At 44.3% G+C, this 24,702-nt stretch overlaps 4 non-coding genes across 4 annotated transcripts; all 4 read left to right on the top strand.

Moving 5' to 3' along the window:
* Positions 1-763: 763 nt before the first annotated feature.
* On the top strand, positions 764-926 carry LOC135040968 (U1 spliceosomal RNA). Its single transcript, XR_010234708.1, has one exon. It is a non-coding gene; the product is annotated as a U1 spliceosomal RNA (small nuclear RNA).
* A 675-nt stretch (positions 927-1,601) lies between these two features.
* On the top strand, positions 1,602-1,765 carry LOC135040964 (U1 spliceosomal RNA). Its single transcript, XR_010234704.1, has one exon. It is a non-coding gene; the product is annotated as a U1 spliceosomal RNA (small nuclear RNA).
* A 152-nt stretch (positions 1,766-1,917) lies between these two features.
* LOC135040970 (U1 spliceosomal RNA) lies at positions 1,918-2,080 on the top strand. Its single transcript, XR_010234711.1, has one exon. It is a non-coding gene; the product is annotated as a U1 spliceosomal RNA (small nuclear RNA).
* Positions 2,081-4,045: 1,965 nt separating this feature from the next.
* On the top strand, positions 4,046-4,209 carry LOC135040966 (U1 spliceosomal RNA). Its single transcript, XR_010234706.1, has one exon. It is a non-coding gene; the product is annotated as a U1 spliceosomal RNA (small nuclear RNA).
* The last annotated feature ends 20,493 nt before the right edge of the window (positions 4,210-24,702 follow it).

Here is a 24,702-nt window from a genome sequence, read left to right as displayed (position 1 = left end):
ATACAACGTAAGGAGTATCCCATCTCTCCAGGGTATCTATATCGGATGACAAGGTATTCGACCAATTCTTGAATACTACTACTCACCCATGCACATGTATTTGTATTCTGTCCGCGGCGGGAAATGAATAAACAACCAGAATCCTTTTGGGGATTTGAAACCATTTTGTCGAGCTGGCCCAGACTTTCTCAAACAGAGATGGAGGAACGTTACATCAGCTTTCATTATATATCTATATATACATACATATAGACCCCTTTGTCAGGAACAGCAGGGTCTTCAGTGATTTTAATATGTCCATAATATCCACAATCATGTACTGAATGCTCCTTGCCAATATTGGATCTAATCAGGAAACTTATGGTCGACATAAGTATCAGTATCCGTGTCAGTATCAGTGTGTAGTAACTGGGCAAAATAACATTTTTGCGACCCAGCGGGGCCTGAGGGAAAAGAAACATAGCCATGAATATCACATCTATTCTCTACGTCTGTGTCTGGGACACAGATTTATCCAACCTTACTCTGATATTACTGAAACATTTACCCAGTCAGTTATCGGTGGTGCCAACAGGGCCACCATCATATGTCTGCATTCCTAATATAGTTTCCTCTTGGGAAAAACAGGTCAGATTTCTTTGTCTCAGATCTTCCTCTAGCCTTGTTCTTCTTTTGAGAGTTCCCTTGTGCTGCCTCAGTTGGATCTCCTTCACTTGACAGGGGGGTGCCCGAGCAGCGACCCTCCCCAGCTCTAGCCCAACTCCTACTTACGTGCCAAGTGAGATACTATGATCAGGAAGGTGCTTCTCCCAGGGCAAGGCTCACCCATTGCACTCTGGGTGTGCTGCTCCTGCGATTTCCCCAAATGTGGGACACTTGACTGCATAATTTGTGTTTCCACTGGTCTGCTTTCATATAATTCAGATCTCTTTGTCTCAGGTCTCTCTCCAGCCTAGTTTGCTGTCTGTTTCCACTTCTTTTTTTTTTGAGCCCCTCCCTTCTATACCCTTGTGCACTATCCTGACTTCTCCTCCTGTCTGCTTACTTTGTGCCTTCCAACGCACAATGCGAACTACAGGTAGTGCTGCAGTGCCCACACCCTTTTACTTGCCTTACAGAGCAGCTCTGGAGCTGTTACAGTGCCCAGCTGCTGCAAGAAATCAGCTTGAATGCTTCAGGGGCTGGGGCATAGCCAACATGAGCCCCACACCGAAGGAGGGTGGAGGTGTTTAATGCGAACTAGGGGTCATCCAAGCGCCGCAAAAGGCCGCCATGCCCTGCACGCCCCTTTTCTCTTTTCATATGCAGATGAGGGTTGAAGCCAACTTTGACCCACTGCTTGGATGACATCACCGTATGCAAATCCATCTGCTGCAGGCCTTCCCCCAGGAATGCTTGTACTAGTTGTTGCATTTGGTTTGTTGTTTGGGGGTGCTTCAGTATTAGGCAGCCTTCTGCCCTCCCATGTTCATCTGAAAATATGTGTTCTCCCTGCAGTTGTTGTCCCCAGATGAGAGTTCCCTTGTGCTGCCTCAGTTGAATCTCCTTTACTTGACAGAGATGTGCCTGAGCAGCGGCCCTCCCCAGCTCTATCCCAAATCATACTTATTTTGCATAGGAGATACCATGGTCATGAAGATTGTTCTCCCAGGGTGAGGTTCATTCATTGCATTCTGAGTATGCTAACCCCTGTGATTTCCCCAAATGTGGGAAACTCGACTGCATTATTTGTGGTAGTGGGGGACTGTGTTTGTGCTTTCCTCTGGTCAGCTCTGGTAAAAGTCAGATTTCTTTGTCTCAGATCTTCCTCTAGCCTTGTTCTTCTTTCGAGAGTTCCCTTGTGCTGCCTCAGTTGGATCTCCTTCATTTGACAGGGGGGTGCCCGAGCAGCGACCCTCCCCAGCTCTAGCCCAACTCCTACTTACCTGCCAGGTGAGATACTATGATCATGAAGGTGCTTCTCCCAGGGCAAGACTCACCCATTGCACTCTGGGTGTGCTGCCCCTGTGATTTCCCCAAATGTGGGAAACTTGGCTGCATAATTTGTGTTTCCACTGGTCGGCTTTCATATAATTCAGATTTCTTTGTCTTAGGTCTCTCTCCAGCCTAGTTTGCTGTCTGCTGGCATACTCTCTCTCTGTCTCTCCAAAGGGCCTTGTGGGGAAACTGTCTTCAGAAAAAGCATTCCCTGTGTGTGTAGTGTGTCGGTACACGTGTGTCGACATGTCTGAGGAAGAAGGCTATATTAGAGAGGAGCGGGAGCAAATGAACGTGGTGTCTCCGCCGACACCTGATTGGATGGATATGTGGAATGTTTAAAATGCTAGTGTAAACTCATTGCACAAAAGATTAGACAAGGCAGAAGCTTTGGGACAGTCAGGGTCTCAACCAATGCCTAATCCTATGTCGCAGGGACTGTCAGGGTCTCATAAGCGCCCACTATCCAGATTGTTGACACAGATACCGACACGGATTCTGACTCCAGTGTCGATTACGATGATGCAAAGTTACAGCCAAAATTGGCAAAATACATTTGATATATGATTATGGCAATAAAAGATGTTTTGCACATCACAGAGGAGCCCCCTATCCCTGACAAGAGGGTACATATGTACAAGGGAAAGAAGCCTGAGGTAACCTTTCCCCCCTCACACGAGCTGAACGAGTTATGTGAAAAAGCTTGGGAATCTCCTGCAGATTTCCAAAAGGATTCCCCTTTCCCATCAACGGATAGGTTACGATGGGAATCCTCCCCTTGGGTGGACAAAGCATTAACACGCTTATCCAAGAAGGTAGCCCTCCCGTCCCAGGATACGGCTACCCTCAAAGAGTCTGCTGACCGCAAACAGGAGATTACCCTGAAGTCCATTTATACACATTCAGGTACCTTACTCAGACCGGCAATTGCGTCGGCCTGGGTGTGTAGTGCTGTAGCGGCATGGACGGATACCCTAGATAAGGCTACTATTTTATTGCCCCTGGGGCATATAAGAGATGCTGTCCTATATATGTGTGTATGCAAACTACAGGTGGTGCTGCAGGGCTCACACCCTTTTACTTGTCTTGTAGAGCAACTCTGGAGCTGTTACTGGGTCCAGCTGCTGCAAGAAATCAGCTTGAATGCTTCAGGGGCTTGGGCATGGCCAACATGAGCCCCACACTGATGGGGGTGTATAAAGCGATCTAGGGGTCATCCAAGCGCAACCCCACAAAGGCCGCCATGCCCTGCGTGACCATTTTCTCTTTTCATATGCAGACGAGGGTTGCAGCCAACTATGCCCATTGCTTGGATGACATCACCGTATGCAAATCCGTCTGCTGCAGACCTTTCCCCAGGAATGCTTGTACTAGTTGTTGCATATGGTTTGATGTTTGAGGGTGCTTCAGTATTAGGCAGCCTTCCGCCCTCTCATGTTCATCTGAAAATATGTGGTCTCCCTGCAGTTCCCTTGTGCTTCCTCAGTTGAATCTCCTTAACTTGACGGGTGTGTGCCCGAGCAGCCGCCCTCCACAGCCCTATCCCAGCACATGCTTTTCTTGCGTATGAGATCTCTTGATCATGAAGATAGTTCTCACAGGGTGAGGTTCATCCATTACATTTTAAAGTAGGAAGGTACAAATTACATATTCAAATTACATATATGTGCTGGATTCAAATGTTTTCCCCCCTTCCTTTCTCAATTGTGCCCATCAGCAGCTATTCTAATGTTGCTGCCAATGGGTGTGACACATTCATTTCTTCTGTGGGGTACACTGGACTCCACAAGGATTCACATTGGGGTGTAGAGTAGGATCTTGATCTGAGGCACCAACAGGCTCAAAGCTTTTGACTGTTCCCAAGATGCTCAGCGCCCCCTCCTCTATAACCTCGCTTCCATGAACAGGGAGCTCAGTTTGTAGTTGGTGCCTTCAGTAGCAGGCCACTTAAGAGGGGGCTGCCTCAGGCAGCCTATTCTTAGCTATTAATTTTGACAAGAAAAGAAGAACTTTTATTTATAAGAATCTACAAGGGCTGCAGCGGCCCTCCCCAGCCCTATCCCAAATCATACTTATTTTGCATAGGAGATACCATGGTCATGAAGATTGTTCTCCCAGGGTGAGGTTCATTCATTGCATTCTGGGTATGCTGACCCCTGTGATTTCCCCAAATGTGGGAAACTCAACTGCATTATTTGTGGTAGTGGGGGACTGTGTTTGTGCTTTCTTCTGGTCAACTCCCCCCTCTTCCTGCTGTGTTCGGCCACCCCCTACCCCCTCCCCTCCCTGCCGTGTGTCCGGTCACCCTCCCCTCTCTGCTGTGTGTCCAGCCACCCCCCCCCCTCTCAGCTGTGTGTCCGGCCACCCCCCCCAGACACGCAGCGCCTGACACACACAGACATGCAACGCCTGACACGCATACGCATATGCAGCGCTGGACGCACACGCACACAGCACCTGACACACACACACACACACACACAGCACCTGACACACACGCACACACACAGCACCTGACACACACACACACAGCACCTGACACTCACACGGACCTGACACACGCGCACACACTCACACGCAGCACCTGACACACGCACACACAGACGCAGCACCTGACACTCACACGGACCTGACACACACGCACACACTCACACGCGGCGCCTGACGCACATAGACACGCGGCGCCTGACGCACATAGACACGCGGCGCCTGACGCACACGCGGCGCCTGACGCACAAGCGGCGCCTGACGCACACGCGGCGCCTGACAGACACGCGGCGCCTGACACACACGCACAGGCAGCGCCTGGCACACACGCACAGGCAGCGCCTGACACACACGCAGCGCCTGACACACACAGACACGCAGCGCCTGACACACACAGACACGCAGCGCCTAACGCACAGGCAGCGCCTGACACACGCAGCGCCTGACACACGCAGCGCCTGACACATGCAGCGCCTGACACACGCAGCGCCTGACACACACACGCACCTGACACTCACATGCTCCTGACACACGAAGCATGATGGCCTAACAGGAGGCTTTAAAATTTTCTTTCTAGTGACCTTCGTTTGGGAGAAAAATGCAAAGGTACAAGACAGCTTTTCCTTGCCAATATCTCTCTTTTGCAAAGAGCTGCGCATTGGAAAATTCAGGGCTATGTCGTGTAGATGATGGCCTAACAGGAGGCTTTAAAATTATCTTTCTAGTGTCCTTCGTTTGGGAGAAAAATGCAAAGGTACAAGACAGCTTTTCCTTGCCAATATCTCTCTTTTGCAAAGAGCTGCGCATTGGAAAATTCAGGGCTATGTCGTGTAGATGATGGCCTAACAGGAGGCTTTAAAATTATCTTTCTAGTGTCCTTCGTTTGGGAGAAAAATGCAAAGGTACAAGACAGCTTTTCCTTGCCAATATCTCTCTTTTGCAAAGAGCTGCGCATTGGAAAATTCAGGGCTATGTCGTGTAGATGATGGCCTAACAGGAGGCTTTAAAATTTTCTTTCTAGTGTCCTTCGTTTGGGAGAAAAATGCAAAGGTACAAGACAGCTTTTCCTTGCCAATATCTCTCTTTTGCAAAGAGCTGCGCATTGGAAAATTCAGGGCTATGTCGTGTAGATGATGGCCTATCAGGAGGCTTTAACATTTTCTTTCTAGTGTCCTTCGTTTGGGAGAAAAATGCAAAGGTACAAGACAGCTTTTCCTTGCCAATATCTCTCTTTTGCAAAGAGCTGCGCATTGGAAAATTCAGGGCTATGTCGTGTAGATGATGGCCTAACAGGAGGCTTTAAAATTTTCTTTCTAGTGTCCTTCGTTTGGGAGAAAAATGCAAAGGTACAAGACAACTTTTCCTTGCCAATATCTCTCTTTTGCAAAGAGCTGCGCATTGGAAAATTCAGGGCTATGTCGTGTAGATGATGGCCTAACAGGAGGCTTTAAAATTTTCTTTCTAGTGACCTTCGTTTGGGAGAAAAATGCAAAGGTACAAGACAGCTTTTCCTTGCCAATATCTCTCTTTTGCAAAGAGCTGCGCATTGGAAAATTCAGGGCTATGTCGTGTAGATGATGGCCTAACAGGAGGCTTTAAAATTATCTTTCTAGTGTCCTTCGTTTGGGAGAAAAATGCAAAGGTACAAGACAGCTTTTCCTTGCCAATATCTCTCTTTTGCAAAGAGCTGCGCATTGGAAAATTCAGGGCTATGTCGTGTAGATGATGGCCTAACAGGAGGCTTTAAAATTATCTTTCTAGTGTCCTTCGTTTGGGAGAAAAATGCAAAGGTACAAGACAGCTTTTCCTTGCCAATATCTCTCTTTTGCAAAGAGCTGCGCATTGGAAAATTCAGGGCTATGTCGTGTAGATGATGGCCTAACAGGAGGCTTTAAAATTTTCTTTCTAGTGTCCTTCGTTTGGGAGAAAAATGCAAAGGTACAAGACAGCTTTTCCTTGCCAATATCTCTCTTTTGCAAAGAGCTGGGCATTGGAAAATTCAGGGCTATACCGTGTAGATGAAGCACTAACAGGAGGCTTTAAAATTTTCTTTCTAGTGTCCTTCGTTTGGGAGAAAAATGCAAAGGTACAAGACAGCTTTTCCTTGCCAATATCTCTCTTTTGCAAAGAGCTGCGCATTGGAAAATTCAGGGCTATGCCGTGTAGATGATGGCCTAACAGGAGGCTTAAAAATTTTCTTTCTAGTGTCCTTCGTTTGGGAGAAAAATGCAAAGGTACAAGACAGCTTTTCCTTGCCAATATCTCTCTTTTGCAAAGAGCTGCGCATTGGAAAATTCAGGGCTATGTCGTGTAGATGATGGCCTAACAGGAGGCTTTAAAATTTTCTTTCTAGTGTCCTTCGTTTGGGAGAAAAATGCAAAGGTACAAGACAGCTTTTCCTTGCCAATATCTTTCTTTTGCAAAGAGCTGCGCATTGGAAAATTCAGGGCTATGTCGTGTAGATGATGGCCTAACAGTAGGCTTTAAAATTATCTTTCTAGTGTCCTTCGTTTGGGAGAAAAATGCAAAGGTACAAGACAGCTTTTCCTTGCCAATATCTCTCTTTTGCAAAGAGCTGCGCATTGGAAAATTCAGGGCTATACCGTGTAGATGAAGCACTATCAGGAGGCTTTAAAATTTTCATTCTAGTGTCCTTCGTTTGGGAGAAAAATGCAAAGGTACAAGACAGCTTTTCCTTGCCAATATCTCTCCTTTGCAAAGAGCTGCGCATTGGAAAATTCAGGGCTATGCCGTGTAGATGATGGCCTAACAGGAAGCTTTAAAATTTTCTTTCTAGTGTCCTTCGTTTGGGAGAAAAATGCAAAGGTACAAGACAGCTTTTCCTTGCCAATATCTCTCTTTTGCAAAGAGCTGTGCATTGGAAAATTCAGGGCTATGTCGTGTAGATGATGGCCTAACAGGAGGCTTTAAAATTATCTTTCTAGTGTCCTTCGTTTGGGAGAAAAATGCAAAGGTACAAGACAGCTTTTCCTTGCCAATATCTCTCTTTTGCAAAGAGCTGCGCATTGTAAAAATCAGGGCTATGTCGTGTAGATGATGGCCTAACAGGAGGCTTTAAAATTATCTTTCTAGTGTCCTTCGTTTGGGAGAAAAATGCAAAGGTACAAGACAGCTTTTCCTTGCCAATATCTCTCTTTTGCAAAGAGCTACGCATTGGAAAATTCAGGGCTATGTCTTGTAGATGATGGCCTAACAGTAGGCTTTAAAATTTTCTTTCTAGTGTCCTTCGTTTGGGAGAAAAATGCAAAGGTACAAGACAGCTTTTCCTTGCCAATATCTCTCTTTTGCAAAGAGCTACGCATTGGAAAATTCAGGGCTATGTCTTGTAGATGATGGCCTAACAGTAGGCTTTAAAATTTTCTTTCTAGTGTCCTTCTTTTGGGAGAAAAATGCAAAGGTACAAGACAGCTTTTCCTTGCCAATATCTCTCTTTTGCAAAGAGCTGCGCATTGGAAAATTCAGGGCTATGTCGTGTAGATGATGGCCTAACAGGAGGCTTTAAAATTATCTTTCTAGTGTCCTTCGTTTGGGAGAAAAATGCAAAGGTACAAGACAGCTTTTCCTTGCCAATATCTCTCTTTTGCAAAGAGCTACGCATTGGAAAATTCAGGGCTATGTCGTGTAGATGATGGCCTAACAGGAGGCTTTAACATTTTCTTTCTAGTGTCCTTCGTTTGGGAGAAAAATGCAATGGTACAAGACAGCTTTTCCTTGCCAATATCTCTCTTTTGCAAAGAGCTGCGCATTGGAAAATTCAGGGCTATGTCGTGTAGATGATGGAATAACAGGAGGCTTTAAAATTTTCTTTCTAGTGTCCTTCGTATGGGAGAAAAATGCAAAGGTACAAGACAGCTTTTCCTTGCCAATATCTCTCTTTTGCAAAGAGCTGCGCATTGGAAAATTCAGGGCTATGCCGTGTAGATGATGGCCTAACAGGAGGCTTTAAAATTTTCTTTCTAGTGTCCTTCGTTTGGGAGAAAAATGCAAAGGTACAAGACAGCTTTTCCTTGCCAATATCTCTCTTTTGCAAAGAGCTGCGCATTGGAAAATTCAGGGCTATGTCGTGTAGATGATGGCCTAACAGGAGGCTTTAAAATTATCTTTCTCTATCGTCCTAAGTGGATGCTGGGGTTCCTGAAAGGACCATGGGGAATAGCGGCTCCGCAGGAGACAGGGCACAAAAGTAAAGCTTTTACAGGTCAGGTGGTGTGTACTGGCTCCTCCCCCTATGACCCTCCTCCAGACTCCAGTTAGATTTTTGTGCCCGGCCGAGAAGGGTGCAATTCTAGGTGGCTCTCATAAAGAGCTGCTTAGAGAGTTTAGCTTAGGTTTTTTATTTTACAGTGATTCCTGCTGGCAACAGGATCACTGCAACGAGGGACAGAGGGGAGAAGAAGTGAACTCACCTGCGTGCAGGATGGATTGGCTTCTTGGCTACTGGACATGAAGCTCCAGAGGGACGATCACAGGTACAGCCTGGATGGTCACCGGAGCCACGCCGCCGGCCCCCTCACAGATGCTGAAGCAAGAAGAGGTCCAGAATCGGCGGCTGAAGACTCCTGCAGTCTTCTTAAGGTAGCGCACAGCACTGCAGCTGTGCGCCATTTTCCTCTCAGCACACTTCACACGGCAGTCACTGAGGGTGCAGGGCGCTGGGGGGGGGGCGCCCTGGGAGGCAAATGAAAACCTTTAAAAAGGCTAAAAATACCTCACATATAGCCCCAGAGGCTATATGGAGATATTTACCCCTGCCTAAATGTACTAAATAGCGGGAGACGAGCCCGCCGAAAAAGGGGCGGGGCCTATCTCCTCAGCACACGGCGCCATTTTCTGTCACAGCTCCGCTGGTCAGGAAGGCTCCCAGGTCTCTCCCCTGCACTGCACTACAGAAACAGGGTATAACAGAGAGGGGGGGCAAAATAAATGGCAATATATTAATATAAAAGCAGCTATAAGGGAGCACTTAATCATAAGGCTATCCCTGTCATATATAGCGCTTTTTGGTGTGTGCTGGCAGACTCTCCCTCTGTCTCCCCAAAGGGCTAGTGGGTCCTGTCTTCGTATAGAGCATTCCCTGTGTGTCTGCTGTGTGTCGGTACGTGTGTGTCGACATGTATGAGGACGTTATTGGTGTGGAGGCGGAGCAATTGCCAAATATGAGGATGTCACCTCCTAGGGGGTCGACACCAGAATGGATGCCTTTATTTGTGGAATTACGGGATAGCGTCAACTCGCTTAAGCAGTCGTTTGCCGACATGAGGCGGCCGGACACTCAATTAGTGCCTGTCCAGGCGCCTCAAACACCGTCAGGGGCTGTAAAACGCCCCTTGCCTCAGTCGGTCGACACAGACCCAGACACAGGCACTGATTCCGGTGGTGAAGGTGACGAATCAACCGTATTTTCCAGTAGGGCCACACGTTATATGATTTTGGCAATAAAGGAGATGTTACATTTAGCTGATACTACAGGTACCACTAAACAGGGTATTATGTGGGGTGTGAAAAAACTACCAGTAGTTTTTACCGAATCAGAAGAATTAAATGACGTGTGTGATGAAGCGTGGGGTGCCCCGATAAAAAACTGCTAATTTCAAAGAAGTTATTGGCTTTATACCCTTTCCCGCCAGAGGTTAGGGAGCGCTGGGAAACACCTCCTAGGGTGGACAAAGCGCTAACACGCTTATCAAAACAAGTGGCGTTACCCTCTCCTGAGACGGCCGCACTTAAAGATCCATCAGATAGGAGGATGGAAAATATCCAAAAAGGTATATACACACATGCAGGTGTTATACTACGACCAGCTATTGCGACTGCCTGGATGTGCAGTGCTGGGGTAGTTTGGTCAGAGTCCCTGATCGAAAATATTGATACCCTGGACAGGGACAATATTTTACTGTCGTTAGAACAAATAAAGGATGCATTTCTTTATATGCGTGATGCACAGAGAGATATCTGCACACTGGCATCACGGGTAAGTGTGCTATGTCCATTTCGGCCAGAAGAGCTTTATGGACACGACAGTGGACAGGCGATGCGTAGAGGAGTTATTTGGGGTCGGTCTATCGGATTTGGTGGCCACGGCTACGGCCGGGATATCCACCTTTCTACCTCAAGTCACTCCCCAACAGAAAAAGGCACCGACCTTTCAACCGCAGCCCTTTCGTTCCTTTAAAAATAAGAGAGCAAAGGGCTATTCATATCTGCCACGAGGCAGAGGACGAGGGAAGAGACAGCAACAGGCAGCTCCTTCCCAGGAACAGAAGCCCTCCCCGGCTTCTACAAAAGCCTCAGCATGACGCTGGGGCTTCGCAAGCGGACTCGGGGGCGGTAGGCGGTCGTCTCAAGAATTACAGCGCGCAGTGGGCTCACTCGCAGGTAAATCCCTGGATCCTGCAGATAATATCTCAGGGGTACAGGTTGAAATTAGAGACAGAGCCACCTCGCCGTTTCCTGAAGTCTGCTTTACCAACGTCCCCCTCAGAAAGGGAGACGGTTTTGGAAGCCATTCACAAGCTGTATTCTCAGCAGGTGATAGTCAAGGTACCTCTTCTACAACAAGGGAAGGGGTATTATTCCACTCTTTTTGTGGTACCGAAGCCGGATGGCTCGGTAAGGCCTATTCTAAATCTGAAGTCCTTGAACCTGTACATAAAGAAGTTCAAGTTCAAGATGGAGTCACTCAGAGCAGTGATAGCGAACCTGGAAGAAGGGGACTTTATGGTATCCTTGGACATCAAGGATGCGTATCTCCACGTTCCAATTACCCCTCACACCAGGGGTACCTCAGGTTCGTTGTACAAAACTGTCACTATCAGTTTCAGACGCTGCCGTTTGGTTTGTCCACGGCACCTCGGGTCTTTACAAAGGTAATGGCCGAGATAATATTTCTTCTTCGAAGAAAAGGCGTATTAATTATCCCATACTTGGACGATCTCCTAATAAGGGCAAGGTCCAGAGAACAGCTAGAGATGGGTTTAGCACTATCTCAAGAGGTGCTAAAGCAGCACGGATGGATTCTGAATATTCCAAAATCCCAATTAATGCCGACAACTCGTCTGCTGTTCCTGGGGATGATTCTGGACACAGTTCAGAAAAAGGTTTTTCTTCCCGAAGAAAAAGCCAAGGAGTTATCTGACCTGGTCAGGAACCTCCTAAAACCAGGAAAGGTGTCTGTACATCAATGCACAAGAGTCCTGGGAAAAAATGGTAGCTTCTTACGAAGCAATCCCTTTCGGCAGATTCCATGCAAAGGGATCTGTTGGACAAATGGTCAGGGTCGCATCTTCAGATGCACCTGCGGATAACCCTGTCGCCGAGGACAAGGGTATCCCTTCTGTGGTGGTTGCAGGAGGCTCATCTATTGGAGGGCCGCAGATTCGGCATGCAGGATTGGATCCTGGTGACCACGGATGCCAGCCTGAGAGGCTGGGGAGCAGTCACACAGGGAAGAAATTTCCAGGGAGTGTGGTCGAGCCTGAAAAAGTCTCTTCACATAAGCATTCTGGAACTAAGAGCAATCTACAATGCTCTAAGCCAGGCGGAACCTCTGCTTCAAGGAAGACCGGTGTTGATCCAGTCGGACAACATCACGGCAGTCGCCCATGTAAACAGACAGGGCGGCACAAGAAGCAGGAGGGCAATGGCAGAAGCTGCCAGGATCCTTCGCTGGGCGGAGAATCACGTGATAGCACTGTCAGCAGTATTCATCCCGGGCGTGGACAACTGGGAAGCAGACTTCCTCAGCAGACACGACCTTCACCCGGGAGAGTGGGGACTTCATCCAGAAGTTTTCCACATGCTATTAAACCGTTGGGTAAAACCAATGGTGGACATGATGGCGTCTCGCCTCAACAAAACACTGGACAGGTATTGCGCCAGGTCAAGAGATCCGCAGGCAATAGCTGTGGACGCGCTGGTAACACCTTGGGTGTACCAGTCGGTATATGTGTTTCCTCCTCTGCCTCTCATACCAAAGGTATTGAGGATTATACGGCAAAGAGGAGTAAGACTAGTGGCTCCGGATTGGCCAAGAAGGACTTGGTACCCGGAACTTCAAGAGATGGTCACGGACGATCCGTGGCCTCTAGTTCTGAGAAGGGACCTGCTTCAGCAGGGTCCTTGTCTTTTTCAAGACTTACCGCGGCTGCGTTTTGACGGCATGGCGTTTGAATGCCAGATCCTAAAAGGAAAAGGCATTCCAGAAGAAGTCATTCCTACCTTGATAAAGGCAAGGAAGGAAGTCACCGCGAAGCATTATCGCCGTATTTGGCGAAAATATGTTGCGTGGTGCGAGCAGCGGAGTGCTCCGATGGAGGAATTTCAACTGGGTCGTTTTCCTACATTTCCTGCAATCAGGATTGTCTATGGGTCTCAAATTGGGATCTATTAAGGTTCAAATTTCGGCCCTATCAATATTCTTCCAAAAAGAATTGGCCTCAGTCCCTGAGGTCCAGATTTTTATCAAAGGAGTACTGCATATACAGCCTCCTGTGGTGCCTAAGGTGGCACCGTGGGATCTAAATGTAGTTTTAGATTTCCTCAAATCCAATTGGTTTGAACCACTAAAGAATGTGGATTTGAAATATCTCACATGGAAAGTGACTATGTTACTGGCCCTGGCTTCGGCCGGGAGAGTATCTGAACTGGCGGCTTTGTTTTATAAAAGCCCATATTTAATTTTCCATTCGACATAGGGCAGAGCTGCGGACGCGTCCGCATTTTCTCCCTAAGGTGGTATCAGCGTTTCACCTGAACCAGCCTATTGTAGTGCCTGCGGCTACAGACGACTTGAAGGACTCCAAGTTGTTGGACGTTGTCAGAGCCTTAAAAATATACATTTAAAGGACGGCTGGAGTCAGAAAATCTGACTCGCTGTTTATACTGTATGCACCCAACAAGTTGGGTGCACCTGCTTCTAAGCAGTCGATTGCTCGTTGGATTTGTAACAAAATTCAACTTGTACATTCTGTGGCAGGCCTGCCACAGCCTAAATCTGTTAAGGCCCATTCCGCAAGGAAGGTGGGCTCATCTTGGGCGGCTGCCCGAGGGGTCTCGGCATTACAACTCTGCCGAGCAGCTACGTGGTCAGGGGAGAACACGTTTGTAAATTTTTACAAATTTGATACCCTGGCAAAGGAGGACCTGGAGTTCTCTCATTCGGTGCTGCAGAGTCATCCGCACTCTCCCGCCCGTTTGGGAGCTTTGGTATAATCCCCATGGTCCTTTCAGGAACCCCAGCATCCACTTAGGACGATAGAGAAAATAAGAATTTACTTACCGATAATTCTATTTCTCGGAGTCCGTAGTGGATGCTGGGCGCCCATCCCAAGTGCGGATTATCTGCAATACTTGTACATAGTTATTGTTAACTAATTCGGGTTATTGTTTAGGAAGCCATCTTTCAGAGGCTCCTCTGTTATCATACTGTTAACTGGGTTTAGATCACAAGTTGTACGGTGTGATTGGTGTGGCTGGTATGAGTCTTACCCGGGATTCAAAATCCTCCCTTATTGTGTACGCTCGTCCGGGCACAGTACCTAACTGGAGTCTGGAGGAGGGTCATAGGGGGAGGAGCCAGTACACACCACCTGACCTGTAAAAGCTTTACTTTTGTGCCCTGTCTCCTGCGGAGCCGCTATTCCCCATGGTCCTTTCAGGAACCCCAGCATCCACTACGGACTCCGAGAAATAGAATTATCGGTAAGTAAATTCTTATTTTCTAGTGTCCTTCGTTTGGGAGAAAAATGCAAAGGTACAAGACAGCTTTTCCTTGCCAATATCTCTCTTTTGCAAAGAGCTGCGCATTGGAAAATTCAGGGCTATGTCGTGTAGATGATGGCCTAACAGGAGGCTTTAAAATTATCTTTCTAGTGTCCTTCGTTTGGGAGAAAAATGCAAAGGTACAAGACAGCTTTTCCTTGCCAATATCTCTCTTTTGCAAAGAGCTACGCATTGGAAAATTCAGGGCTATGCCGTGTAGATGAAGCACTAACAGGAGGCTTTAAAATTATCTTTCTAGTGTCCTTCGTTTGGGAGAAAAATGCAAAGGTACAAGACAGCTTTTCCTTGCCAATATCTCTCTATTGCAAAGAGCTACGCATTGGAAAATTCAGGGCTATGCCGTGTAGAGGAAGCACTAACAGGAGGCTTTAAAATTATCTTTCTAGTGTCCTTCGTTTGGGAGAAAAATGCAAAGGTACAAGACAGCTTTTCCTTGCCAATATCTCTCTATTGCAAAGAGCTACGCATTGGAAAATTCAGGGCTATGCCGTGTAGATGAAGCACTAACAGGAGGCTTTAAAATTATCTTTCTAGTGTCCTTCGTTTGGGAGAAAAATGCAAAGGTACAAGACAGCTTTTCCTTGCCAATATCTCTCTTTTGCAAAGAGCTGCGCATTGGAAAATTCAGGGCTATGTCGTGTAGATGACGGCCTAACAGGAGGCTTTAAAATTATCTTTCTAGTGCCCTTCGTTTGGGAGAAAAATGCAAAGGTACAAGACAGCTTTTCCTTGCCAATATCTCTCTTTTGCAAAGAGCTACGCATTGGAAAATTCAGGGCTATGTCGTGTAGATGATGGCCTAACAGGAGGCTTTAAAATTATCTTTCTAGTGCCCTTCGTTTGGGAGAAAAATGCAAAGGTAAAGACAGCTTTTCCTTGCCAATATCTCTCTTTTGCAAAGAGCTGCGCATTGGAAAATTCAGGGCTATGCCGTGTAGATGATGGCCTAACAGGAGGCTTTAAAATTTTCTTTCTAGTGTCCTACGTTTGGGAGAAAAATGCAAAGGTACAAGACAGCTTTTCCTTGCCAATATCTCTCTTTTGCAAAGAGCTGCGCATTGGAAAATTCAGGGCTATGTCGTGTAGATGATGGCCTAACAGGAGGCTTTAAAATTATCTTTCTAGTGTCCTTCGTTTGGGAGAAAAATGCAAAGGTACAAGACAGCTTTTCCTTGCCAATATCTCTCTTTTGCAAAGAGCTACGCATTGGAAAATTCAGGGCTATGTCTTGTAGATGATGGCCTAACAGTAGGCTTTCAAATTTTCTTTCTAGTGTCCTTCGTTTGGGAGAAAAATGCAAGGTACAAGACAGCTTTTCCTTGCCAATATCTCTCTTTTGCAAAGAGCTACGCATTGGAAAATTCAGGGCTATGTCTAGTAGATGATGGCCTAACAGTAGGCTTTAAAATTTTCTTTCTAGTGTCCTTCGTTTGGGAGAAAAATGCAAAGGTACAAGACAGCTTTTCCTTGCCAATATCTCTCTTTTGCAAAGAGCTACGCATTGGAAAATTCAGGGCTATGTCGTATAGATGATGGCCTAACAGGAGGCTTTAAAATTTTCTTTCTAGTGTCCTTCGTTTGGGAGAAAAATGCAAAGGTACAAGACAGCTTTTCCTTGCCAATATCTCTCTTTTGCAAAGAGCTACGCATTAGAAAATTCAGGGCTATGCCGTGTAGCTGAAGCACTAACAGGAGGCTTTAAAATTTTCATTCTAGTGTCCTTCGTTTGGGAGAAAAATGCAAAGGTACAAGACAGCTTTTCCTTGCCAATATCTCTCTTTTGCAAAGAGCTGCGCATTGGAAAATTCAGGGCTATACCGTGTAGATGAAGCACTAACAGGAGGCTTTAAAATTTTCTTTCTAGTGTCCTTCGTTTGGGAGAAAAATGCAATGGTACAAGACAGCTTTTCCTTGCCAATATCTCTCTTTTGCAAAGAGCTACGCATTGGAAAATTCAGGGCTATGTCGTGTAGATGATGGCCTAACAGGAGGCTTTAACATTTTCTTTCTAGTGTCCTTCGTTTGGGAGAAAAATGCAAAGGTACAAGACAGCTTTTCCTTGCCAATATCCCTCTTTTGCAAAGAGCTGCGCATTGGAAAATTCAGGGCTATGTCGTGTAGATGATGGCCTAACAGGAGGCTTTAAAATTTTCTTTCTAGTGACCTTCGTTTGGGAGAAAAATGCAAAGGTACAAGACAGCTTTTCCTTGCCAATATCTCTCTTTTGCAAAGAGCTGCGCATTGGAAAATTCAGGGCTATGTCGTGTAGATGATGGCCTAACAGGAGGCTTTAAAATTTTCTTTCTAGTGACCTTCGTTTGGGAGAAAAATGCAAAGGTATAAGACAGCTTTTCCTTGCCAATATCTCTCTTTTGCAAAGAGCTGCGCATTGGAAAATTCAGGGCTATGTCGTGTAGATGATGGCCTAACAGGAGGCTTTAAAATTTTCTTTCTAGTGTCCTTCGTTTGGGAGAAAAATGCAATGGTACAAGACAGCTTTTCCTTGACAATATCTCTCTTTTGCAAAGAGCTGCGCATTGGAAAATTCAGGGCTATGTCGTGTAGATGATGGCCTAACAGGAGGCTTTAAAATTTTCTTTCTAGTGTCCTTCGTTTGGGAGAAAAATGCAAAGGTACAAGACAGCTTTTCCTTGCCAATATCTCTCTTTTGCAAAGAGCTGCGCATTGGAAAATTCAGGGCTATGTCGTGTAGATGATGGCCTAACAGGAGGCTTTAAAATTTTAATTCTAGTGTCCTTCGTTTGGGAGAAAAATGCAAAGGTACAAGACAGCTTTTCCTTGCCAATATCTCTCTATTGCAAAGAGCTACGCATTGGAAAATTCAGGGCTATGCCGTTTAGATGAAGCACTAACAGGAGGCTTTAAAATTTTAATTCTAGTGTCCTTCGTTTGGGAGAAAAATGCAAAGGTACAAGACAGCTTTTCCTTGCCAATATCTCTCTTTTGCAAAGAGCTACGCATTGGAAAATTCAGGGCTATGTCGTGTAGATGATGGCCTAACAGGAGGCTTTAAAATTATCTTTCTAGTGTCCTTCGTTTGGGAGAAAAATGCAAAGGTAAAGACAGCTTTTCCTTGCCAATATCTCTCTTTTGCAAAGAGCTGCGCATTGGAAAATTCAGGGCTATGCCGTGTAGATGATGGCCTAACAGGAGGCTTTCAAATTTTCTTTCTAGTGTCCTTCGTTTGGGAGAAAAATGCAAAGGTACAAGACAGCTTTTCCTTGCCAATATCTCTCTTTTGCAAAGAGCTACGCATTGGAAAATTCAGGGCTATGTCATATAGATGATGGCCTAACAGGAGGCTTTAAAATTTTCTTTCTAGTGTCCTTCGTTTGGGAGAAAAATGCAAAGGTACAAGACAGCTTTTCCTTGCCAATATCTCTCTTTTGCAAAGAGCTACGCATTAGAAAATTCAGGGCTATGCCGTGTAGCTGAAGCACTAACAGGAGGCTTTAAAAAATTCTTTCTAGTGACCTTCGTTTGGGAGAAAAATGCAAAGGTAAAGACAGCTTTTCCTTGCCAATATCTCTCTTTTGCAAAGAGCTGCGCATTGGAAAATTCAGGGCTATGCCGTGTAGATGATGGCCTAACAGGAGGCTTTAAAATTTTCTTTCTAGTGTCCTTCGTTTGGGAGAAAAATGCAAAGGTACAAGACAGCTTTTCCTTGCCAATATCTCTCTTTTGCAAAGAGCTACGCATTGGAAAATTCAGGGCTATGTCGTATAGATGATGGCCTAACAGGAGGCTTTAAAATTTTCTTTCTAGTGTCCTTCGTTTGGGAGAAAAATGCAAAGGTACAAGACAGCTTTTCCTTGCCAATATCTCTCTTTTGCAAAGAGCTACGCATTAGAAAATTCAGGGCTATGCCGTGTAGCTGAAGCACTAACAGGAGGCTTTAAAATTTTCATTCTAGTGTCCTTCGTTTGGGAGAAAAATGCAAAGGTACAAGACAGCTTTTCCTTGCCAATATCTCTCTTTTGCAAAGAGCTGCGCATTGGAAAATTCAGGGCTATACCGTGTAGATGAAGCACTAACAGGAGGCTTTAACATTTTCTTTCTAGTGTCCTTCGTTTGGGAGAAAAATGCAATGGTACAAGACAGCTTTTCCTTGCCAATATCTCTCTTTTGCAAAGAGCTACGCATTGGAAAATTCAGGGCTATGTCGTGTAGATGATGGCCTAACAGGAGGCTTTAACATTTTCTTTCTAGTGTCCTTCGTTTGGGAGAAAAATGCAAAGGTACAAGACAGCTTTTCCTTGCCAATGTCTCTCTTTTGCAAAGAGCTGCGCATTGGAAAATTCAGGGCTATGTCGTGTAGATGATGGCCTAACAGGAGGCTTTAAAATTTTCTTTCTAGTGACCTTCGTTTGGGAGAAAAATGCAAAGGTACAAGACAGCTTTTCCTTGCCAATATCTCTCTTTTGCAAAGAGCTGCGCATTGGAAAATTCAGGGCTATGTCGTGCAGATGATGGCCTAACAGGAGGCTTTAAAATTTTCTTTCTAGTGTCCTTCGTTTGGGAGAAAAATGCAATGGTACAAGACAGCTTTTCCTTGCCAATATCTCTCTTTTGCAAAGAGCTGCGCATTGGAAAATTCAGGGCTATGTCGTGTAGATGATGGCCTAACAGGAGGCTTTAAAATTTTCTTTCTAGTGTCCTTCGTTTGGGAGAAAAATGCAAAGGTACAAGACAGCTTTTCCTTGCCAATATCTCTCTTTTGCAAAGAGCTGCGCATTGGAAAATTCAGGGCTATGTCGTGTAGATGATGGCCTAACAGGAGGCTTTAAAATTTTAATTCTAGTGTCCTTCGTTTGGGAGAAAAATGCAAAGGTACAAGACAGCTTTTCCTTGCCAATATCTCTCTATTGCAAAGAGCTACGCATTGGAAAATTCAGGGCTATGCCGTTTAGATGAAGCACTAATAGGAGGCTTTAAAATTTTAATTCTAGTGTCCTTCGTTTGGGAGAAAAATGCAAAGGTACAAGACAGCTTTTCCTTGCCAATATCTCTCTTTTGCAAAGAGCTGCGCATTGGAAAATTCAGGGCCATGTCGTGTAGATGATGGCCTAACAGGAGGCTTTAAAATTATCTTTCTAGTGTCCTTCGTTTGGGAGAAAAATGCAAAGGTACAAGACAGCTTTTCCTTGCCAATATCTCTCTTTTGCAAAGAGCTGCGCATTGGAAAATTCAGGGCTATGTCGTGTAGATGATGGCCTAACAGGAGGCTTTAAAATTTTAATTCTAGTGTCCTTCGTTTGGGAAAAAAATGCAAAGGTACAAGACAGCTTTACCTTGCCAATATCTCTATTTTGCAAAGAGCTGCGCATTGGAAAATTCAGGGCTATGTCGTGTAGATGATGGCCTAACAGGAGGCTTTAAAATTTTCTTTCTAGTGTCCTTCGTTTGGGAGAAAAATGCAAAGGTACAAGACAGCTTTTCCTTGCCAATATCTCTCTTTTGCAAAGAGCTACGCATTGGAAAATTCAGGGCTATGTCGTGTAGATGATGGCCTAACAGGAGGCTTTAAAAATTTCTTTCTAGTGACCTTCGTTTGGGAGAAAAATGCAAAGGTACAAGACAGCTTTTCCTTGCCAATATCTCTCTTTTGCAAAGAGCTGCGCATTGGAAAATTCAGGGCTATGTCGTGTAGATGATGGCCTAACAGGAGGCTTTAAAATTTTCTTTCTAGTGACCTTCGTTTGGGAGAAAAATGCAAAGGTACAAGACAGATTTTCCTTGCCAATATCTCTCTTTTGCAAAGAGCTGCGCATTGGAAAATTCAGGGCTATGTCGTGTAGATGATGGCCTAACAGGAGGCTTTAAAATTTTCTTTCTAGTGTCCTTCGTTTGGGAGAAAAATGCAATGGTACAAGACAGCTTTTCCTTGCCAATATCTCTCTTTTGCAAAGAGCTGCGCATTGGAAAATTCAGGGCTATGTCGTGTAGATGATGGCCTAACAGGAGGCTTTAAAATTTTCTTTCTAGTGTCCTTCGTTTGGGAGAAAAATGCAATGGTACAAGACAGCTTTTCCTTGCCAATATCTCTCTTTTGCAAAGAGCTGCGCATTGGAAAATTCAGGGCTATGTCGTGTAGATGATGGCCTAACAGGAGGCTTTAAAATTTTCTTTCTAGTGTCCTTCGTTTGGGAGAAAAATGCAAAGGTACAAGACAGCTTTTCCTTGCCAATATCTCTCTTTTGCAAAGAGCTGCGCATTGGAAAATTCAGGGCTATGTCGTGTAGATGATGGCCTAACAGGAGGCTTTAAAATTTTCTTTCTAGTGTCCTTCGTTTGGGAGAAAAATGCAAAGGTACAAGACAGCTTTTCCTTGCCAATATCTCTCTTTTGCAAAGAGCTACGCATTGGAAAATTCAGGGCTATGTCGTGTAGATGATGGCCTAACAGGAGGCTTTAAAATTTTCTTTCTAGTGACCTTCGTTTGGGAGAAAAATGCAAAGGTACAAGACAGCTTTTCCTTGCCAATATCTCTCTTTTGCAAAGAGCTGCGCATTGGAAAATTCAGGGCTATGTCGTGTAGATGATGGCCTAACAGGAGGCTTTAAAATTTTTATTCTAGTGTCCTTCGTTTGGGAGAAAAATGCAAAGGTACAAGACAGCTTTTCCTTGCCAATATCTCTCTTTTGCAAAGAGCTGCGCATTGGAAAATTCAGGGCTATGTCGTGTAGATGATGGCCTAACAGGAGGCTTTAAAATTTTCTTTCTAGTGTCCTTCGTTTGGGAGAAAAATGCAAAGGTACAAGACAGCTTTTCCTTGCCAATATCTCTCTTTTGCAAAGAGCTACGTATTGGAAAATTCAGGGCTATGTCGTGTAGATGATGGCCTAACAGGAGGCTTTAAAAATTTCTTTCTAGTGACCTTCGTTTGGGAGAAAAATGCAAAGGTACAAGACAGCTTTTCCTTGCCAATATCTCTCTTTTGCAAAGAGCTGCGCATTGGAAAATTCAGGGCTATGTCGTGTAGATGATGGCCTAACAGGAGGCTTTAAAATTTTCTTTCTAGTGACCTTCGTTTGGGAGAAAAATGCAAAGGTACAAGACAGCTTTTCCTTGCCAATATCTCTCTTTTGCAAAGAGCTGCGCATTGGAAAATTCAGGGCTATGTCGTGTAGATGATGGCGTAACAGGAGGCTTTAAAATTTTCTTTCTAGTGTCCTTCGTTTGGGAGAAAAATGCAATGGTACAAGACAGCTTTTCCTTGCCAATATCTCTCTTTTGCAAAGAGCTGCGCATTGGAAAATTCAGGGCTATGTCGTGTAGATGATGGCCTAACAGGAGGCTTTAAAATTTTCTTTCTAGTGTCCTTCGTTTGGGAGAAAAATGCAAAGGTACAAGACAGCTTTTCCTTGCCAATATCTCTCTTTTGCAAAGAGCTGCGCATTGGAAAATTCAGGGCTATGTCGTGTAGATGATGGCCTAACAGGAGGCTTTAAAATTTTAATTCTAGTGCTACTCCGATCAACAACTGTTCCTTGGACCTCGCCTTTATCTGGAGATCGTCCAAGTACGGGATAATTATAACTCCCTTTTTTCGCAGGAGTATCATCATCTCGGCCATTACCTTGGTAAACACCCTCGGTGCCGTGGACAGACCAAACGGCAGCGTCTGGAATTGGTAATGACAGTCCTGTACCACAAATCTGAGGTACTCCTGGTGAGGAGAGTAAATGGGGACATGCAGGTAAGCATCCTTGATGTCCAGTGATACCATGTAATCCCCTTCCTCCAGGCTTGAGATAACCGCCCTGAGCGATTCCATCTTGAACTTGAACCGTTTTATATACGTGTTCAAAGATTTAAAATTTAAAATGGGTCTCACCGAACCGTCCGGTTTCGGTACCACAAACCTTATTATTTCAAAACTTGTAACCATGCCAATCACAGACAGAAGGTTTCCATTAGACACAGATCTGAGAATATACTTAACTGAACATTATGTCCCACACACAAAACCATAACACACAAATTTAAATACAGTTTGCAAACTTCAATTTCTTGCAGATTTCAACAGTTTTGCCGATTTCAAAATACGCTTAGTATTGGTTGATCAGGCCAATATTATACAGCATGATTTAAATGCAAAACATATACTGTACCCTTTGTCACAGTACTATACAAAATTTGTGCTTCTATGGAATATTTCTTCCATACATGATATGCACACTTAGGGTTAATCCTCCCTGCCCTTCCCATACGCTGGAAAAATTCGCAATCCCTGCAATTTTTCACACACGCGACACGTCTGTCAACTGGGAAGCTGCAGTAGATCCTCTTATCACAACTACAATCACAAAGCAACATGCTTAGGTTATGCTTAAAACAACCAGCAGCTCTTAGCAGCTCAGTATTGCAATATATACTTACACTCAGTTACATATAATCCCTATAACCTCGGGTTGTTCACTCTATTTTTTTCTAATGTACCCTTCTTATACACGTGTAGCTGACTAACAAGTGGAGGTGATCTATGTGCTTTTTACTTTATTTGGCTCTTGGTCCAAAGCACTTATTCATGCAATCATTCATAGAGTGAAAAACACAGGTCACTGTTTCTTTGCTCAAATCTTTGAATTAATTTTGGTATTCTTATTTACATGCAACAGCATCTGTCAATCATCATTTCCGAGTTACTTGGTCCTTCAACCGATTTGGACATAATTTTGGTATTCATTTTACAAACAAGCAACAACAAACAGGTCCCTGAGTTATTTTACTAGTTTTTTTTCAATCTCTCCACTTCTCATTCTCATATTATAAAAAATACAATCACACAGACAGCTGGCAGGTATAGAAACAGCATGTACTGGAATACAGCACATACCATGGTATTCTATACTTACCAGTGCTGTTATGACTTGGGATGTTCCTTCCATCATCAGCTGCTGGCTGGCTGGCACACCCCTTTGAGAATTTGATGAAGAGATCGAGATCTATAGTTCCAAGGACATAGCCCCCATCTGTTGAATTCTCTTGGATTAACTAAATTAACCATCTTGTTGCTGTTTGGGTTGTTAGGTAAAAGAATGAATTGAAAATGGATTTATAAAAATCAATTATTATTTATTCAAAGGGCCACGCCCGTATACAGGGGAGAAGTAGCATTCTCTCGTCCTGTGTCAAATCATTTAACAACAACATACACGTATCAACAATGAGTTTTATATAATACACAGTTACACCCCTTTTGTATATTCCTCCCATATGATTTCATACCCCAGGAATACAATGTTAGGCAATAGAGTTATGCAATATTGGGACAATTGTCAAGAATACTAAAAAGATACTCGTGAGCTTCAACTGTGTCCATATTAGGAATTACATCTGGTCTCTATGAGCTTTTAGAAAGTGCGTATGTGGAAACAATACTTAGCCAACAAAGTTGTTTTTCTCTCAGGGTGTGTAAAAAGTTCAAGATGAATTTGCTATATCATCTAGCTAGAATCAAAATGGATTCTGTTATGCTTTCATATTATACTAGTGAATATGAGAACCCTTTGCTTATTGGATGTATACATAATATACGTACTATCCCGTAGTGCACACACATAACTGTTAGGCCTTCAGCAGGTTGCCTCTGTCACAGTATTCAACACATCTTATAAAACTCTCCAGATTATTGACTTTTTAAAGTTTTTCTAGGAAACGTTTTAGATGAATGCTTATTAGCCTTTGTCAGTATGCACTTTCGCAAAGTGTCTCTGTGGCGCAATCAGTTAGTGTGTACGGCTGTTAACTAAAAGGTTGGTGGTTCAATCCCACCCAGGGATGTAATTGATCTTGTTATCAGATTTTGGTGATCTTTAAGTAGACAAGTCAAAATTTCAAACCCCCTCTTATGGTGTAGGGTACATGGCCTTCTCTGATGTAATCAGAGTTAGATTTGATTCAGTTATTTTATAAAAAAACAGCTAGGAAGCACAATTTAGCAGTGGGTTGCAGAGAAAAAAAAATATGCTGGCAGAAAAATCCAATCGAGTGATTAAACAGCTCTTCATTTTCTGGCTTTATTTTTATGCTAACAAATTTGTTCTCTGAAAAGTGTCCACAAAGCCAAGTCTCTGATTAACACCTTTGTAAGGATGGTTTTTCACCTATTACTAAATTAAACTTGCTTCATTGGAAAGGCAGCAAGATGCATCCTCATTTCAATGTCTACTGAAATAATACAAGTTGACACCAGGAAACATTAACGCCACTGCTTCCTTGCTGCTTTCTCATGTGGAAGTCTGTTTAATGTGAAAACAAGGTGATATCTAATTAGCACACAGGTAAGGAATTAAGAAAATCTTTATTTAAGGGTGAAGATGTTTCTCACAAATTTGTTGACCCAATGCATCATTGAAATTCAAGCTGGAAAGATGATTTTAATATATCACTTGTACATTTTATATTGCTCTT

This window comes from Pseudophryne corroboree, unplaced genomic scaffold (genome assembly GCF_028390025.1).
Source record: "Pseudophryne corroboree isolate aPseCor3 unplaced genomic scaffold, aPseCor3.hap2 scaffold_785, whole genome shotgun sequence".
Taxonomy (NCBI): domain Eukaryota; kingdom Metazoa; phylum Chordata; class Amphibia; order Anura; family Myobatrachidae; genus Pseudophryne; species Pseudophryne corroboree.
The sequence above is the reverse complement of the archived record's forward strand: the minus strand, read 5'-3'. Positions and strand labels throughout refer to the sequence as shown.